Below are 19,030 nucleotides of genomic sequence, written 5' to 3'. Positions count from 1 at the left end.
GCTCTCAGAACTCTCCAGCAGTTTGGGACGGAGGGCAGCGAAGTGCGGAGAAAGCTTTTGGAGCTCACCTTAAGTCAGTGTATGCGTGTGTGTGTCTATGTCCCGAGTGTCTCTTTGTGGCTCTGGGTGGCAGAGGACCTGGTTCAGGGAAGAGAGAGACACTTTCTCACCGAGAGGAAAAGAAAAGCAACACGTCATGAGTTAAGTACGCCTCCAAGATCTCTTAATTACAGCTCAATGTGCTTCCTTCAGAACCCAGGAATGGGAGGAAAAAATAAACCCACACATGCCGTTTCCCTCTCTTTCACAAACCCACACTCAGCCACCCCCGCCCCAGCGCGCTGCCCTCTCCCTCCAGATCCCTGTCCTCTCCCCTTAGGTCCAGCCCTCCTAGATCCACACCTAAAAAAGCTTCTCGGTATGCACACAAGTCCCGAGCTAAAAACTACATGGAGCTAAAAAAAACCCAACCAACAAACAAACAAAAAAAACCAAAAAAAAACCAACCAAACAAACAAACAAAAAAACCACATAAAAAAGGGTGGGGAGGAGGAAGGAATTAAAAAGGAAGGAGAAAAAAAAAGAAGTTGGTAGTGTTCCTCATGAAGGGATCATTGAATTTAGGGATTTAGGGTGTGTGACACCCTGAGAAACATGATACTTCTGACCACTTGCCTTTGCTCATTCCCTGCCCCCGCTCCCTGTTCACACCCTCTCCACCCCGCATTAACTTTGAAGGTGGAAACTTCGTTTCAGATAGGGAGAAAGTGATGCATGAAGGGGGTGTGCAGTGGGGAGGATACAGCTGGACCCAACAGGATCCCAGTCTGTTTTTCTTTTATCCCCAATTTCCAATTGAATTATTAATCCAGGAAACAAACCCAGCTTCTCTTGTTACACCCCAAATACAGACCACACCTTGCTCAGGGCACTGATATCACTACTTCCTAATGTCAGGCAACTGTTGGCTCTGAGTCTTTATGCAATTTCTGAACACCACCTCTGAACACCAAAGTGTTGCTCCAGCATCAGAAATTTCTGGATTGGTGTCCATGTCACATCATGAGACACACAACCCCAAAAAAGTCTGCTAAAACCCATGCATTATGTGGCTTTAGCTCCCTAAATGCCATGGAATGAAAAGCATGAGGATTGAGTCTCCCCTCTTACAACTGTAGGCAAAAGGTGTTGACATTGTTGTACCTATAAATGTGTCTTATTTAAAAAAGCAACTGACCAAAAACCAAACCCCAAATCAAACAACAATAGTTGAAAGGAAAAGGGGAAAAAAAAGACCAGACCTTAATGATGTACTACAGGTTGGCAAATTGGGCTCAAACAATGTTTTTATTCAAAGCACGTGTCACTTTCCTTCACTTGAAAAAAATAGGGTTCTCGATGCCTCATTTCCAAACAGTAGGAAATGTATGTGGAATTCTTAACCTTTAAAATCTGCTAGATTAAAAAACACAGGTAGCCCAGGCAACTTAGTCTCATGGATTAATTTTATCCTTCCCCCCTCTAAACAGAAGAATGTAACTGTGTCACACCCACTGCAACTCTCCAACATAATTTTTCAGTCTGGACCCTGCTAAGCTTTTATCATTGTTGGTGTCAAACTCTCAGCCTGCACCATCAAAAGGAGGCTGCAGCCCATCAATCCTCCTCGATCAGGAAATGCCAGAGCCTGACACATCCTGGTGCAAAAGCACATTTGAAGGGACATCAGTTTCGGCGGTGTCACTGAGCAGGGGTCACCACTGCTGTGTCTCAGCGGCTACTTCACAGCACATGCCACTGGAAGGAAAAATAAAACACAAACAAAACAAGCCCCAAGCAAATAAACAGGCCTCTGCCTGGAATCGTGGAATATCCTGAGCTGGAAGGGACGCACAGGGATCATGACCTTGCACAGGACAGTCCCAAAAATACCATCTCTGTTGATATATTCCATATTAAAACAAGCACTTTCATTTAATTTTAACCTATTATTTCCTTCTGTGATGCACTTGTGTGAATTACAAAAAATTGTAAAAAAACCCATGAGAATGGGCAGTAGAGAATACTGAGTACCTGAGAGAAAGAAATATCAGGGTTTGTGGCTATCAATAAAAGTGAAAAAAAAAAAAAAAGAAGAAGAAAAAAAAAAAGACGTGCAATGCGTTTCCCCAGTGTAAAACAGGGAAGTACTGGTGGTCACGGGGAGGATTTTTGGGCTGGGTGCCCATTCCCGGATTGCATCCTTCCGTGCTGGGGCACCCCGGTGGTCGGTGGAGAGTTGCCCACACCTCTCAGAGCCGGGGCCAGAGCTCGGGGGGTGCACCTGAGCCCCCGGGTGGGGCGGCACCGGCCCCTCCTGCCCCTCACAAAGGGACGTTTCTTCGGGGCGGCGGTGCCCGGCCCACCCCGTCGGTCTCGCTCCCTCCCTGCCGGGAAGGAAACGGCCTCATATTTCAATAACAGAGGGGGCTTTGATGGGGCACGGCGAGAAAAAACACACCCTCGGCGTCAGGAGGAGCCGGCGGGGCCCCGCGGGCGGGAAGGATGCGGCGGGGGGGACGCGGGAGGGATGCGGGGCGTGGTACCTCAGCACCTCAGCACAGCGTTGAGAGGACACCGGGGACATAGAGGAGACCGGTGGCCCCATCTGTTCCCCTCTTCTGGGCCCTTCTCCCTCCTCTATCCCTCCCAGTCATGGTGGTATACCCGGGGATGCCGCTGGGAAAAGCTGGACCCGCCCCCCGCACTGGCAGCGGTGCGAAAGTGACCCGAAACGGGCGTTTCGCCGAGTTTTTCCACCTGGCATTGGTTTTTTGGGGTGTTTATTTCCCCATCCCTCTTTCCTTCAGGTTGTTTATTTGTTTTAGGTGTAGCGGGTTTGAGCTGAGAGACTCCCAGCTCTTCTACACCAACGCCCTGCGCTGTGGGGTTGGTCTTTGAGGAGCCCTATCTTTGGTTTAGGGGCCCTAATTTTGGTTTATTAGACATAGTAAACCCAAAGAAACAACAAAAATGTCCCACAAAGTGAACCTGTGTGGGTTCTCATTGTACTTTTTTTTCACAGTTTTGGGTTGTTATAAATTTTTTACAGTTCTGGGGTTTCATTTTTTCCCCAGTTATATGTCAGGTGCAGGTAAACTAAGAGGATGAAACATCATAAGAGTCTTATCATAAAGCCTTCTGGTGTATCTTAAAATTAATTCTGGCACCTTATCGTGGTTTGAAGACTAGTTATTAAAACAGTGTTGAGCTGCTGGTTCCTGGATACCAAGAGGATATATGAATGGAAGCTTTTTCCATAGTCATCCTTCAGGCTCCCAAGACTGAATATTGCTGAGCAAGATGCTGAGCAAGATGAACATTGTTTTGGGGCAATAAGTGTGTTTCCATGTATTAAGTCACAGTGAAATGTTGTCATTCTGTTGAGCAAAGACGTAGGTTTGAAACAAGCAAAATGTTAATTGTGAGTTTTGTTTGATGAGACAGACACGATTCTGCAGGAATTTTGGGTTAAAACCAGAAGCTCTGCACAGTACAGCATGAGCTAGTGCACTGCAACTTGCCTGATTGGCCTGCAACAGAGGTTAAAAAAAAAAACGTGATTTCATATGGTTCTGTCAGATTTGGGGGCCTAATCTGCATATCTTGATAGTGGTGTTTCTGTATCAATCGTGTGGAGGGTTTTAGAGAGATATGCAGTTTAAGTCCAGCTGAAGAGCTGCTCCACATGCAGACCACTGCTCCATGCACATCAATCATCCCTGGGAAGCACTCAGTAACCATTATATATAATAGTGATCAAGGATGTTTATTTGCCTTTTTTTTATCTCGATGGTTCGAAACCATCCTCTGCTACCAAATATGTCATGGTTTGAGATCCCCAAAATCTAATTCCCTAGTCTAAGCCCCCTCCCCCATCTCAATCTAGTATAAGATGTGTTTTTCCAGACAAAGCACGAGACTCAAAATGGGGAAAGGGAATATATTACAATGACTGTACAAATAAATAAATATTATAATACATTATACACACGATCTCAACTATCTCTACCATGACATAAGTATTTACAATGGATCAGATCTCTTCTCCCCTCCAAATAAAAGTCCAGGAGGGAAGAAGGACAGATCCCTTCTAGTCTCTACTCTGAGTAGCAGCATCTTCTAAGACAGCAGGTTCTCCATGTCTTCCATGCAGCAGTTGGAGCTGAATCTCTTTTCAATACACACAAGGGGGTCTCCAAGCCCCTTGGCCCGTTGTCTCCAAACGAAGGGTCTTCAAGACACAAGGGGGTCTCCTTTCACCCCTCTTGGCTCTCCTTCGACTCCAAGCGAAGGCCTCACCTGTGGACTGCCAGCAGGGACAGAACTCGCTTCACCACAGGCTTATCACGAAATGCAGGGGGCATCTTCGTCCCTTCCTCAGGGGGGTTCACCCCTGAGTCAGAACATCTTGGGCAGCATTCAGTTGCAAGCCTTTGCCTCAAGAGTTCTACCAGAGCTCCTGTGCTCTGTTTCAGGCTGCTACCTTGGCAGCAGTGGCGAGGGCGGGAGAGGGCCAAGGTCACCCCCCTCTGCATTCCTCTCCATCCCGGTCCAGCTTCAGGACACTTCTGAGCTTCTCAGCTCCTCTCTCTCTCTAGTGCTGCATGTCCAAGACTCCTCTCCTTAATAGGAGTCCATCTCCCTCCTTTCTCGGAGGTCTCAAAGGAGTTTTGGGGGGTCTGGTTCAGTTCTTACCCCCAAAACTCCATAGCTCTGCTGCTGACTCTCTTTTCTCGGCTCTTCTTCCAGGAGTCCTCTCTGCGGTGCATACCATTTGCTGTTTGGTTCAGTTCTTATCTGTCCTGGCTCTTAGCCATAGTCTCTGGACGCTGCTTCTGCTGCTGCTCTGTCTCTGCTCACTCACAGTGGAGAAAACTTTCTTAGCTCTCACCTGCAGGCACCTAGCCCAGCTTTATGCTGTTCCAGGTCCCCGCAGGCCCCCGCTGGGGGCTGGGGGACAAAGCACCCTCAGGGGGCTTCTGCCCTCTGCTCCTCGTGGCCTCAGAACATGGCTACCACTTCTACAACCCAACTACAACTAATCTTCTCTTCCATTTGCTTGTGGTATGTTTACATTTAGCAGGAGCACAGATTGGACAAAACTTCAAAACTTCCAGGGGTCACCACCCCCTGGGGTTTTACCATTTTCTTAGCTTCAGGGGGAAAACCTGGTTCAAACCACTACACAAGCACACTTTAGATTTTAATATTTTTCCCCTCCTGGTATCTGACCATGAAACAGTGCAGAATGAAAGCTGTTTGCTTAAACCCAGGTCAGACAAGATGAACGGATATTAAGTTCTGCTTTTACCTGGGAACACTGTCATGATGAGCAACTTCATAGGCCTGCTGATTATTATGCCTGGCACCTCAGACCATGGCAACAACTCAAAAAAAAAAAAAAAAAGAACATTCAGTATCATTGTATGAAAGATTTTGAATTTTCAGTTTTTAACATGGATGCAAAGATGGCATTTTCTGCAAAAGTGACAGTAGTGATTCATGTTGCATTGGACTGCTGTAGAAAGGAATTTGAAAATTCCCACTGGTGCCACTTAAAATTGGCTATTTTCCAGGATTTGAGGATAAGGATACTGGGAAAACAGCAGCTAAAACACAGGCTTCCTGATAAACCTAAAAAGCAAGAGAGGAATAGTTTCAGGGTTTTGTTTTTAACAGGTTTATCACTTGCTGGATTTTGGGTTGTTCAGTTCTTTCTTTTAAAGCTCGTAAAAGTCATGCCATCCTGAAATCCTTCTTAGAAATTTTCAAATCTCAGCAGTTGGTGCCTGTCTGGGTTTTTTTCTGGAGGGAGAGAAGGGTTTAAAACAATGAACATACATAACTGATATAAAAATTAGGGTTCCTCACTGTTGCAATGTAGTCCATTTAGGATTTGCCAAAAAATCAGGTGTTAGGAAACAGTGCCAGGGACATCTTTCTGCAAGAAGATTACTGGCCTATGAGAAACGCATAGTCCATTCTTCTTGCACAACTTTTTGGTTCTTTGTGCTCTTTCATTTCCAGTCTTCTTCAAATTTCGCTATCATTCTTCTTACATGTATCTTCCAGATCAGTAATGGATCTGCTAAGTGACACTGGTCCCAAAGGCACCTCAGACACTGCCTCAGTTCCGTTTGTGGCCACTCACCATGACTTTTATTTCCAGGGAGTTCCTCAGTCTGAATCCAGAAAAACAGAAGGACTCAGCTTGGCAGCAGAAATGAAGCACACCTGATCCCAGTGAGGAAGAAGACGTAAGGTGAAAGCTAATAATAGGATGAAAAATGTGCGTTGTGTACTTCCTCCACTTGGAAAATTCAGTAGGATGGATGCTGGTGACTCACTGGTACCAAGCTACAGAAATCTACAGGAAAAAAACAGCAGAACATACTCTTAAAAAAAAAAAAAGCAACAAACAAAACAAAACAAAAACAAACAAACAAACAAAACCAAGACCAAACCAACCAACAAAAAAACAACAACAAAAAAACCAAAACAAACCAAACAAACCAAACAATGCCTACACACTCATGCAAATTTTTTACTGAAAAAAAACCCAAATCCTCTGAAGAGAAATACAAATACAGTGAAAAATTAAGGAACATCCACTAAAAATATACATAATAACCCCCCCACTACTTTTCCAAGCTGACTGAAAATAAAGGAAATTATTTTATACCAGCTGAATGCCAGCTTTCCAGTTGAGATTATTTATAGATTCTCAGTCTACAGTGTTTTCTCTTTCTTTTTACAAGTTGGGCTTTTTACACTTCGAAGCTGTTTTATTCAGACTAGTTGTTTCAGTGAGGCAGTCATAGCTGTTTAATACTCCTGGCTACATAACCTTTTCCTTTTTACAATATTCTCATTTCTACCACTTAAGAAATGGAACACCAAAAAAAAAAAAAAGCATCACTTTCTCTGGAGGTGGATGTATTGGCTCCGCAAAATTTGCATGGTCTTCATTTTGCCTGATTGTATCAGGAGAATAATTTTCATATAAATGCACTTTTGACTTAGCACTTCATCACACAATCTTTACACATTTCTCTCCAGAATATTCATTGACTTTTTTCTTCTGAACTACGTTATCCTTGCCTTGAAATTCGATTTGACTTATTAGCAACTTGGGCCATGTCCAAGGTTCTCTGAGAATCCTTTTGCTGTTAATACTGTATCTCACAAGTAGTTGTGCCTCTTCCACATACCAGAACAAAAGTGGGTTGTTTTTTCTTTTCTCATCTTCTGTAAGCTCTGTAAGTTTTACTCTTAATTATGTTTCTGTTTTCCATATAGACCCTGAAAATGAGTTGGTGGGACAGAATTAGAGTGGGATGTTTACTTATTCTTTGGAAAAACTGCCACAGGGAACAAAAGCTTGTCTAACTTTTGACAAGATGCAGCAAAGAGGGAAGAAAAGTAGGAAGACAAGAAATAAGACTTTGTAGTGTCATTAATAAGCAGAAGCAGGAAACTTTCTGCCACCAGCGTGCAAGTTATCAAAATACTTTGCACTTACACTATGCCTTCTGCAGATCTCACTGGTGTCACAAGTGTTCCTGCACTGCACACCCCAGAAATAAGCAGTTTTACTCCATTAGATAGAAAAACACCCCAACCCAACCCTTGAAATATGCCTTAGGAAATTATAAGGAAAATACTGAAGGTAATCTTTGAACTGCAAGTTCAGTAGTGGATAAGATACTTTTAAAGCCAAACTACCAACTTAGTCATCTTAAATGCTGATTTTTTTCGGATTGCCATTAAGCTGAAAGAAAAATCATCATTTCCTGTATATGACTTGATTTGCTTTTACCACTCTCATTTGTTAAAATAATACATACGACTCCAGTGTCAACTGACCCTCAGAAATAGTCAATGAATGTCCACTGCGGCTGTTGGAAAGTCAGTGATTTCTCTCTGTGTGATGAATATCTCATGTCAGGTACTCTTCCACACAAACTAGATAACACTTTTCAGTAACTAGGAACATGACTGATCTTTGGTATTTTCATGAAAGAGATGATTTCAGGCCATTGTGGAGTTCTCAAAACCAGAAAAAGTGAGCCTGAGAAGTGGCCTTCTCACATGGAAAACTAAGGCAGATTTTATTGAGTGTTGAACCGTTACCAACAAAACACTGCTAAACTGAGGCACAATTCCTGACTGTGCTGTCATCTCTCAAACTATTCATACAGGAGAAGACACTTTTTATTACCACCAGGCCGTCCAAGCCACTAGCAATAGGTTTCTTTGCTTGCCTATTTGTCCTCCCAAGCAGCATGGAAGGGCTGAAGAAAAGATTTTGGCCAGTCTTCAAAATGTCCTCTGTGCAACCTCAGTGCAACTTCCAATCAGCTGGTTGCACAAATATAAAAAAGAGGCAGCCCAGCTTCCCAATGGGACATTTCAAAGTATATGTTTTGCAGGTAGAGACCATTCCAGTGACCTTGGGTAACTGATGTTTAGCCCTGACTTGTGCTGGGACCTGTTCTGAACTAGGATGGTGCTGCAAAGGTTGCCACTTTGCAGTGCATTTGTTTTGTGCTGCTAAGTGGTGTTTTCTGAGGCTTGGGGAAATGTGGGAAGTTGAATTAAAACAGTAGTGCCTACAAGAATTTTAGCTTTGGAGGAGTTTGGACCACGGAGTCCATGCAGGAGCCAGTAGCCAGAACAACTTGGCTGTCAAGCAGATGGTGGACACCAGGGCAAAAGACCAGCTGATGTCCAGAGGCAGAGCCTTCAGGCTTCTTGGTCATACTCTGAGGCCAACTGGCCTAGAAATGTGTGTGACTGAAACTGTGTCACACACTTTTTGTTTGCACGTCATGGCCTGGGTTTTCAGATGCAATACAAGGTTTGGATGGGTGAATATTTTTGGTATCCAAACTGCATCCAAAAGGCTCTGCACTTACAAGTTGCTGTCAGCAGCTGATCCAGAGGGTCTTTTAAAGAGTGTATGGCTCACCCTACCTTATTTTACAGCTTTCATGCTCTGTAAAGAGTTATTTTATTACACTTAAAATACACAAAACCCATTCCTTCTGCATCTGACTCAAACAGGAGAACAGCATGGTATAGCACTTATTCAGGGAAAAGGAAAATTAATACTTGCTCAGATGAGCATTTCCACTGAAATAGGATTTCCAGTATGAGTAAAGGAGCACACTATCTAGTCCCAATCATCACTGCACTTTTAGCTGAATATTTTGCATAGGTAGATGAGCTAATATGAACTGTAATGCTGTTGGTGTGTGACTGGTACACCTCTCACATCTCTGAGCAAGGCAGTTCATTATTCTCCCTTCACAGGGGTTGTGAACAAAATTAAAATTTCTGTAAGAACAGATTCCCTGAAGGTCCAGGGTGACCTCTTTTCTCATTTTGCATGATAGGACCTTAAATCAAATGCAACAGTTTTCAGTTAATATATTTCATTTGCTGACAGCATGACATTGTTGGTATTTAGGCTTAAATTAATATTCTATCAAATCTCATTTGTTTATTTTAATAAGGATCATCTTGATTGTAGTTCTCTGGCTTCAGTTATAGCTAGGGTATCTTTTAATAACCATGCAAAGCCCTGATATCACTTCCTTATTTAAACACTGCTTAATAAGAGGTGTTATTATTTCAAAAGTATTTTATGAGAGAGAAACAAATTTGAGAGGTTTTGCCATTTGCATCATTTAAAGGGCTCTTCTTTTGACTATTGTCTTGAAGTCTACTAATGTTTTTGTGTCCTAGATAGAAAAGAATATTTCCTCCAAACAGTCTGATGGATTGTCATGAGCTGGTGAAAGAGAAGAATGTGAGAGCCACTTGTATCTCTGTTTTAAAGAACTGATTGGGGCATTTTGGGGGTAGTGGTGTAGCAGTGACTTGTTGAGCCTTTTTGGCAATTCCATGTCCGCTGTCATGCACAGCAGCTTGTGGAACTTATTTGTACTGCTGTTGGAAAGTTATGGATTGCATGGTTCTCTAAAAAGAAAGGAGTCACTTTGTCTTTTGAGTCTATTAAATCGTGTTCTGCAGGAAGGTTTCTGTCCTTCTGTTCTGTTGTAACAGAATGCTCCTTTTTTGATGGCAGTATTTTTTTTTTACCTGTATGTGTGGCTTTCATAGTATTTTCTAAAAGTGGTAGAATTAATACTTATTATTTCAGGATGTATATGCCCATACAGATAATTCTGCCAGTCCTCCTTGCAGGGCTTCATCAGCACAGCTGTACCTACCAATGCAAGACAGAAATCTGGATGTAGTTATTCTCATTTCCTGTTTACTTATTCTTTGGAAAAATTGCCACAGGGAACAAAAGCTTGTCTAACTTTTGACAAGATGCAGCAAATCATTTATGATACCATCTTTTGATTCCTATCTGGTAGAGTATTTTGAAGTGGAATCTCTGTCAGCGTAAATACATTAAACATATACACATGTAAGCTATGGCTGCCAAGAACTCAATAATTTTAAATATTTTGAAGTGCAGCACTTGTACATTGGAGTGTATTCTCACTGTGATTTTAAATGTTATAGAGTGTTATTTTTCATTTCTTGAATGATTCAGTGTGGAAAATATTCATCAGGTTATAAAAATATGTTGACTTCGATCCTTCTTTTTAGGAAGACTGAAAATCTTTGCAGTAAGTGTAAGTAGAAAATCAATATAATAAGAAAACGATTACCTTTTCATATGGAAATATGTCTTCTGAATGTAGTTAGAAACAGAATCTTAAAGAGACCAGATTCAAAGAATTTTTCCTTTTTTAAATGAGGATGGTTATTTAAGAAAAACAATTTAGATGGGAGAAAAAATCCTATTCACTGGGGTTGAAATTAACTTGACCTGCATAAATTCTGAGTTATAATCTATGAAACCATTCATATGAGGGGAACCAAATGTTTTTGGAATGTTGAAGTTTTATAGTCGAGAGCTGTGCTACATTACTTAAAGTTGAGCCCTACATAGTAAAAGCCTTTTGGTTTAGCCCAGCTTTCCTCATACTTTTGCAACAAATGCAAATATATTCTTAGCAACATGAGGATTTATCTGATTTAAAGGATCCATTACTGCTCTGTAGAAAATCTAGAAGAAGGGAAGCAGAGGTAAACACATGAAAAATGGTAAAATAAAAAAAAAAATGTGATGAAGACTTGCTGGCCAAAAGACAGAATGAATAGAGGGGGTTCTGTCATTTGTGGAGGATTCAAACTAAAATAGAAGTTCAGAATATATCCCTTCACAACTCCAGACACAGGGACCCTTCCTCTGATCTATAAAGAGGTATTTGGAAAGGGTTTCCTATCTTCAGAGCCTTTGCTCCTTTCACGTTTCACCACTAACCATTCACCAAAAGCAGCAGGCAAATAACTGGCTTAGCTGACCAGTCAGAATAAGCTGTAATAACTGCTTAGATTTTAAAAAACCGTACCAAAACAAACAAACAAAAAAAGTTGGTCTTTTACTGCCTTATGTCAGGAAGTGCAGTGAATAATCAAAGTGACGTTTTCATACCTAAATACCTTCCTTAAATACCTTAAAAGGCATTTTTTATTTTTGTTTTATTTGTACTTTTAAAAATAATTGTTATGTGCATGTGTGTGCACGTCTTTTGTTAAATCTGACAGTATTTCTGTCCTCACCAGTGAAGTGTTCTGTGAAACATGTCATAGTCTTTAAAAGAAACTTCTTTAGCTCTTTGTTGTGCCATATACTATTTTTCAGGAATGTAATATTATATCATATGTATATTCTATTTTTGTCCAATTCTTTGTGCTTGATATTATTGGATAATACCAACAGAGATTAAACAGTTGGTTTTTCAGTCCTTTCAGCATTTTCTATGGGTGCCTTTACAACAGGAAAACATCACTGAAGCAATTTGTGAATTCTTTCCAGCAGTGAAAAAATTTCATGGTCACAGTAAACTCTTACTATTCTAAGTATTTTGTGAATACTTTAAATATTACTTTATTTTTTTCATGTCAGCAAACTTTGAGCCATGCGGATCAAGGTATCTGTGCAATTCACTGGACAGAAACTCAGTTTGAAAGAAATAGGTTTCTGGATATAGAATTTTATATTCTACACATTCCTTTAATATAAAAATAAAATAAAATAAAATAAAATTCTCCTGCCTCCCTTAGGCAGAATACTTGCTGATCTTGGTGGCGGCTTTCCAATATTAAGGATGAGCCTTAATGAAAAAAAGAAAAAAATCCTAGGTGACTAAAGAAGTCCTTTATTAATTTCCATTTTAAGAGAACCAGAAAATTATGCTTTTTAAAAAAGAGGTGTTTATGAGGTACTGTGTGCAGCAAGATTATTGAATTTTATGGGCAGATCAGATCCCAAGCAGTGAAAAAACCTGGTACTTTTGCACACATAATCTAAAATGTTTGAGTGTTCTGCAGATTTATCTAATTATTTCTTCATTAAAAACAAGTTTGTGCTTCTGAATCCACTTAACTTCTTGTACAGTGTGCTTAGAAAGTTATAACATTGAATATACAGGAAAGTGCACCTATGTGTGCACAATTTGATGCTGATTCACAGTAAAGAGAGAGGTAGCTGTTTCTTCTGCCAGGCAGAAACCTGAGAATACATAACGAGTGAAATGCACCCTTTATAGATTTAATGGTAAGTTCTGTGATGTGATCCAAAAGGGGATCCCTCAGGATACTTAAATTAGGCAGTAGAAAGTCATAATGAGGGTGCTGGCTTGAGAAGGGTGGTATGAGAAGGTAGAATTTGGCACCTAGAGCATCTGGTCTTGAATTTAGCTGCCTAGTTTTAACCTGTGTTTTATTTGTGGACCTACAGTATTGATTTGGAACTTGTCTTTACCATTTAATCTTGAATAAAATGTCCCCTCTTCATATGGTGGGGCTTTTTTTAAGGTATTGGGCAAACTGCTGTTGTCATTTTTAAGTATCCAAGGAAATAAAATGTTGTAAATTTGGTTTCCACTCTTTCAAGGCAAAACCAGCAATTGGTACAGGGTTGATAAGATTGGATTGGTATTCCCCTTTTTTTTTTTTTAATGATATCTACCCATTTTGCTGGGTACACAGGTTCACATTCTGAAAAAATTATTTCACAAGAAAATGAACTTAGCGCTTTCACAGAATGAGAAACTCAGTCTGAATAAAAGTTCCAAAGCATGGCCTTAAATGCACTTAAAGAAAATCTACCAAATTGACACCTTAGCTAAGAAAACACAATATCTAATATCTCTGTATATCAGAAAATGTTAGTCCTACTGAAATTATCTGGTCTGGACTATGTATTTTGAGAAATTTGTGGTCTATAGGTAAGAAATTAAGAATGACTTGATTTAAAAAAGGAAAGATCAAAAGAGGGCTGGGTGCTACAGCTGAAAGCCAACATAGACTTCCTAACAGGTGTGCTATTTTCTCAGGAGATAAGCTGTTTGAAGGTGACTTTACCTGGTGAATGGTGAGAAATGCTTATTCTTAAGCAGAATTGTCTGTTCCATTTCAGTCCCATGGCTTTCTTTGGAGGGGCATCAGCAAAGTGAACTCTGAGGGAATGGATGCATTGTGAAAAATTCGAGGGGAAGCAAGAGTTTGAAGTAAGTGAAATTAAGTGCTGCTTTTGTGAACTCGTGGATGGATGTGAAGATGCAGCCACTCTGCAGTGTGATGGGAAGCTCATTCAGCTGCACCTTCTGAGGACTCATTGTTAGTTGAGCTGATCATGTGAACCAGCAAAAAGCTCTCTGTGCAGTTGTGGAGGTAATAATGGTTAGGAGGGAACTCTGTAATTAAACTTCTTCCAACATCTGAAGAAGGGTGTTCTGAGACAGTGCTACATGTCCATCCCTGGCATGGGTATCTGTGTGGGTGGACATCATCTCCCTCTAACAACAAATGCCTGGAATACTCCTTCTAGAAATTCAAAGCTGCAATTAAGCTCCTGCTTTATGTCAGATAGCAAATTTTAGACAATAATGTTTGAGGCTTTTCCAAGTTTGGGTGCTGTCTTAGGTTCACCCTGGAGGGTATGATGAGAAATACTAATGAGCAACAAACATGATGCACTTCACTATCAGTCAGAGAGATTTTACTACCACTTCCTCTTCTCTCTTTTGTTCCCTTTAGTGGTTACTAAATAATTGATACAGTGCTGAAGTTACCCCCCCTTTTCCCTTCTCCCTCTGCACGTGCTGTCACTTTACTAACATTTTGTGTACAAATTGAATAGAAGGAGTATGTAATGCAAATTGCCGTTAAAAATGGTGTTTAATGTTTGCATACCTTAAGGCTTTTCACAGGCATCCTTCATGACTTTTTCTGCAGATCCTAGAATTATTCTTTGCAGTTACTTGGATTGCAAAAACTCTGGGTCCACTTTTTTCCCCCCATACTTTCACAGCTGAACCCAGAACAACCACTTGTTTGCTCCCTGTTATTGATCTGCTTCATGTAAATAACATGGAGTTTACAAAGTGTCTTTTTTTCTATCCATAAAAATTGTTTTTGATTGTAAATTCTATATATTTTAGCAGATTTTAATTGTGATTAATAAAACTGCAGACAGTTCTGCTAGTTTAATGGGAGAGGGTAGAAGAAGAATGAGTAGTGGTAGGGTTAAATTTGACTTCTTATATGGGTATGAGAGCAAAAAACAAGTCATGGTAAATGAAGACATAATCTGTCACATTTTTTTTCTTGGAGAAAAAAGCTCTGTATTCTCAAAACAACTTTATGGAGTGCAAATATGTCTTACAAAAATAAGAAAGAAATGTGGGTTAAAGTCATCAGGTGGAGGTGTCACTTATAACCCGAGTGCTGCTGGGTTAGAGGAACTGCTCAGATGGAGTTCTCTTATTCCCTGAAGGATGTGAATCTGCATTTCCCTGATGAATATCTGTAATGTGCTTTGGAGAGAAAGGGGAGAGGAGGGAGAAGAATCTTCTCAAGTCTCCCATGAAGCCCTACTGCTTTGAATAAATAATTAAGCTTTCACACCTCTCAGACAAGTGTTCTCACCACAGCAGACACAAGTCACATGTCTGTTCTCACCAACTGCTAAAGTATTTCATGGAAAAGAGGAGCATTACAGTGTCAGAACAATCACAGTGCATTGATAAAACCAGTTGCACCCATGCACATAGCACAGAGCCAGGTGTGAATCTGCCTTCATTTTCCAGTTTTAGTGGTTGTCACTGAAAGACAGAAAACTTGCCTGACTCACCCAGTATTTGGGTGAAACACCTGAATGCTGGTGTTTTTCTGGTGGATGTTTAATCATTTATGTTTAATTATTATCCATGGAATGGATACGACAAGAAGGACAGAGCTCCAGTGGTTTTTCTCTCACAGTCACAGAAGGAAACTAAATTTTTTTAACCTGAAAGCATCGGCCACTGGACTAACATTGAGTGGTTATGGGGAGTGGAAACCCAGCGAATTGAGGCCATATTTTTTAACTGGACACTATGCACTTCTTCAGCTTTCACTGAGCACCAACCTTGACCTCTTTCCCCATTACACAAAATATGACGAATTATCAACCAAGAAATCCTATTCCAACCTGCTGAGCTCTGCTAGGAGCCTGCCTGTCATCTCCCATCTTCCAGACTCTGGATTTTGTGTTACACATGCTCATCAGCTCTCCCAAAACCATTCCTGGGAATCCTTCTTTCATCATTGACATAGGTTTTCTTGTTTTAAAGAAAAAAAAAAAGAACCCTGCTTGGAATTTTTTTTCCCCTTTACCACTGTGAAAGAAAGGTGAGAGCAGAGGGGCTGCTGGAGAGGCTGCCGGCGGGAGGAGATGGCTAGAGTGAGCACACACACAAAAGCCCCACATTCCAAGCTAATGGCTTCAGTAGACTGTGGGGGGAGGTGAGCTTTTGTTTTTATTTTTTATTTCTTATTTTTTTTTCCTTCCTCTGGGGAGGAGGCTTCACTTTTGTGCCGGACTTAGGGAGGGGGTGTGTGAAGAGAAAGAGCTCTGCGGGTCACCCTGCTTTTGGCCGTCACCTAGCTGCTTTTGGCCCCGGCTCGCCTCCGTCCCCTCACGCCCTGTTCTGCCCACGGCCCGGACCTGCCTCGGATTTCATCGGAAAAGCCGGTACCAATCTGCAGAGGAACTTTTGAGGGGAAGGGCTGTTCTTCCCCCCCAACTCCTTCTCCGTGCCAGTGGCAGTTTACACCCGCTGACGAGGAAGGGGAGTTCCAGCCGGAGCCTTTAACAGAGTGAGTGCACAGGAGGAATCGCCCTCCCCCTCCTCCCTTCCCCCTTCCCCCTCCGTGGGCCCGCCCGGCCGCCGCCCCCGCCGGGCCCCACAGGCGCGGGGCCAGGGCCCAGCAGCGCCCCCTGCTGGCCGCGGTCAGAAACTGCGCCGGAAGGCGAAAAGGACGGGAGTGGTTTCGGTGGGAGTTTGGGAGCGGGACTGTTGTTTTCTTTTGCTGTGTTACCTATACACGTGTGTTCTTTTGTAAAGAGCTGTTATTTTTCTTTTTCACACCTTTTCCACTGGAGTCTCTTAATTTCAGAGTTACAATTGCTTAGAGGGAGGAGTTTGGTTTTCCTGATATCCTGCCATCCTTAGCAAACACTTCTGTCTCGTTAAACTGAGACAATTATTCTCATGGGGATGACTGTTTACTTCATAAATACCCCTTTTGCCTTCATTAATTTAGAAGAACCCTACATGACCTCATGTGGCTCATGCTATATTTTCCAATATTTGTCTTGATAGCTAGACTTCAGTATATCTGTGATTTGCCAGAAACTAAGTACTTTGGTTTCTTTCTTTGAAATTACTTCAGAATTTGTTACAGCACTTTAAATGTCTCAGTTTTAGTTTGTAGGAAGGTACTGAAGTGACATCAGTTTAGTAATAGAACAGATCCTATGGGAGAATGACTACCTTGAAATATTAAAAAAATCAAAACATAAGCCTATGTAATTAGACCATAAAAGTGTAAGCCTAATGTTCTAGTCAGGGTAAATGGCATATATGAAAATATTAAACAGCTGCTGGCAATGTGGCACTGAAATATCAGATAATGTCAGTTCTGTTCTCAGATGAATTCCAAAGGCATTGCTTCTGGAAGACCTCTTAACACTGGGAGGAACCATCTGAATTTTTCATATACCTTGATGGGTTATAAATTAGCTGTAATGACTCTGGAGGAAGACCTGAGCCTCACTGGAGAAAGCTCAATGATAACATCTGCTCAATGTGCAATGGTGGTCAAAGAAGCAAAGAAGGCAGTGGGTTATATTAGGAAAACTGCATAGAACAATACTGAAATTTCAGTGTTACTGTTACATGTATAGATGCATTATCTTTATTCCTGTGCTTAATGCTTCAGGAATTCCAGAATGTCAGGGAATACAGGTATTCTATAGGTACAGAAACCTGGTATTTGATGACTACCCTTTTTTTTTTTTTTTGGTTTTAAGGTGAGAAATGACAGCTGATTTTATTTTTATTTATACCCTTGTTTTCATTACATAAAAATAGTGCTTAAAGCTTGAACAAGTATTAACTCTCATAGCCCTATCATAAATGAAAGTGAAAGAAAAAATCTATATATTAAAGTAATCCTGTCTTAAATAATGATTCAAGCGCAAAGCACATCATTTGAGATGTCAGAGAATTTTTCTTATTAAGAAAGCTTGAAACAAAGGAAAAAAATTTGCATTATTGAATGTGTAGAGCAATTGTGGCAATAGTATAAAAAACCCAAAAGATGGAGCAATGCAGAGAGCTCAGACTCTGTCCTTCTCTTGCAGGAGAACTGAGGGATACTCAGTGACATGAAAAGATGACAAACACCCAGGAGTTCTCCAACATGGTGTCTACTCATGGGCCAGTCTTCTCTTTTTCTTTTTTTTTTTCCCCAAGAAGAAAGATAATTTGAAAAGAAGCTTTTATAAAGCACACGGAAAATACATTAATGCAAACTGAAGCAGCTGATAGTTGCCTAAAATGAAAGAGATTTTTCTTGGTAAATGTCTTAATATACTCTGGAGCAGGGAAATCAGGATGATCTGATGTTTGGCTGACAACACTGTGGTCCACATGAAAAGGAAAGAGCCATCTCCCTTTATACTAAATCTCTTCGCTGTCTCTTGTTTCCTGTTAACTCTGTACAGTGTTTAGACTTACAGGAAACACAGTTCCCTCCTGCTGTTTTTGTAGTGGTGGGTGTCTCAGAAAAAAACCCAGGGAGATTCAGCTTAATAAGGCTGTTGCACTGTTAAAAAGTGATGTCAAACCTAGAGATAATGAGAAATATTTGTACTGCTTTTCAGAATCCTTGTGAGGATTATCCATCCTCAGCCATAACAAGGCTGAGTCTTTCAGTATTTAGGTGTAGCATTTAGGTGTATGGTGCATTAGTTTGCCATGGTACCTATTACTGAGTGCTTGTTGTAGGGCTATTTCTTAATCTATAGCTTATTATATTTTTTAGTCTATTACTTAATATATGTTTTATTGTTAGCAGGTTACCAGGAATATTGGCAAGGAGCTTGACGGACTGATTTGAGCAAAGACTATTCTGTGCTCAGACTTTCTGCATCACACTTAGAGATATGTTTCTACACACAGTTAATTCTTTGGAAAATTCACAGGACAGAGTCATAGAATCGTTCAGGTTGGAAAAGGCCTTTAAGATGATCTAGTTCTACCCATATTATCAGGAATTAATCATTAAAGGCACTAAATATTTCAGTCTGGGATTCTTTGTGAGCAATAATTTCACAGAGAACACGTGTGGCAGAATTGTGTCCTTACATATTGAGGACAAAAGCTAAATTTGTAAGTCACTGATGATCAATACAGAGAGGAAAAATGTGAACTTTTTCCTTCTTATCATTTGGGAGCATCCCATTATGATGGGGATGACTGCCTAAAATCATAAGCATTTTTCGTTCTACCAGGGCTACCTTTGTTCTTCCCTGAAATTTGTGCACCTTTGCCAACCCAGTAGATACTGC

General features: G+C 40.9%; 1 long non-coding RNA gene across 1 annotated transcript; it reads left to right on the top strand.

Moving 5' to 3' along the window:
- The first annotated feature begins 15,909 nt into the window (after positions 1-15,909).
- Positions 15,910-18,803, top strand: LOC120324304. The gene is made up of 3 exons (XR_005565509.1): positions 15,910-16,272; positions 17,822-18,036; positions 18,535-18,803. It is a non-coding gene; the product is annotated as an uncharacterized LOC120324304 (long non-coding RNA).
- Positions 18,804-19,030: the final 227 nt, after the last annotated feature.

Source organism: Pipra filicauda, unplaced genomic scaffold (assembly GCF_003945595.2).
Source record: "Pipra filicauda isolate LSUMZ 115617 unplaced genomic scaffold, ASM394559v2 scaffold489_size442543_pilon, whole genome shotgun sequence".
NCBI lineage: Eukaryota > Metazoa > Chordata > Aves > Passeriformes > Pipridae > Pipra > Pipra filicauda.
This window is presented reverse-complemented; position numbering and strand designations above follow the sequence as displayed.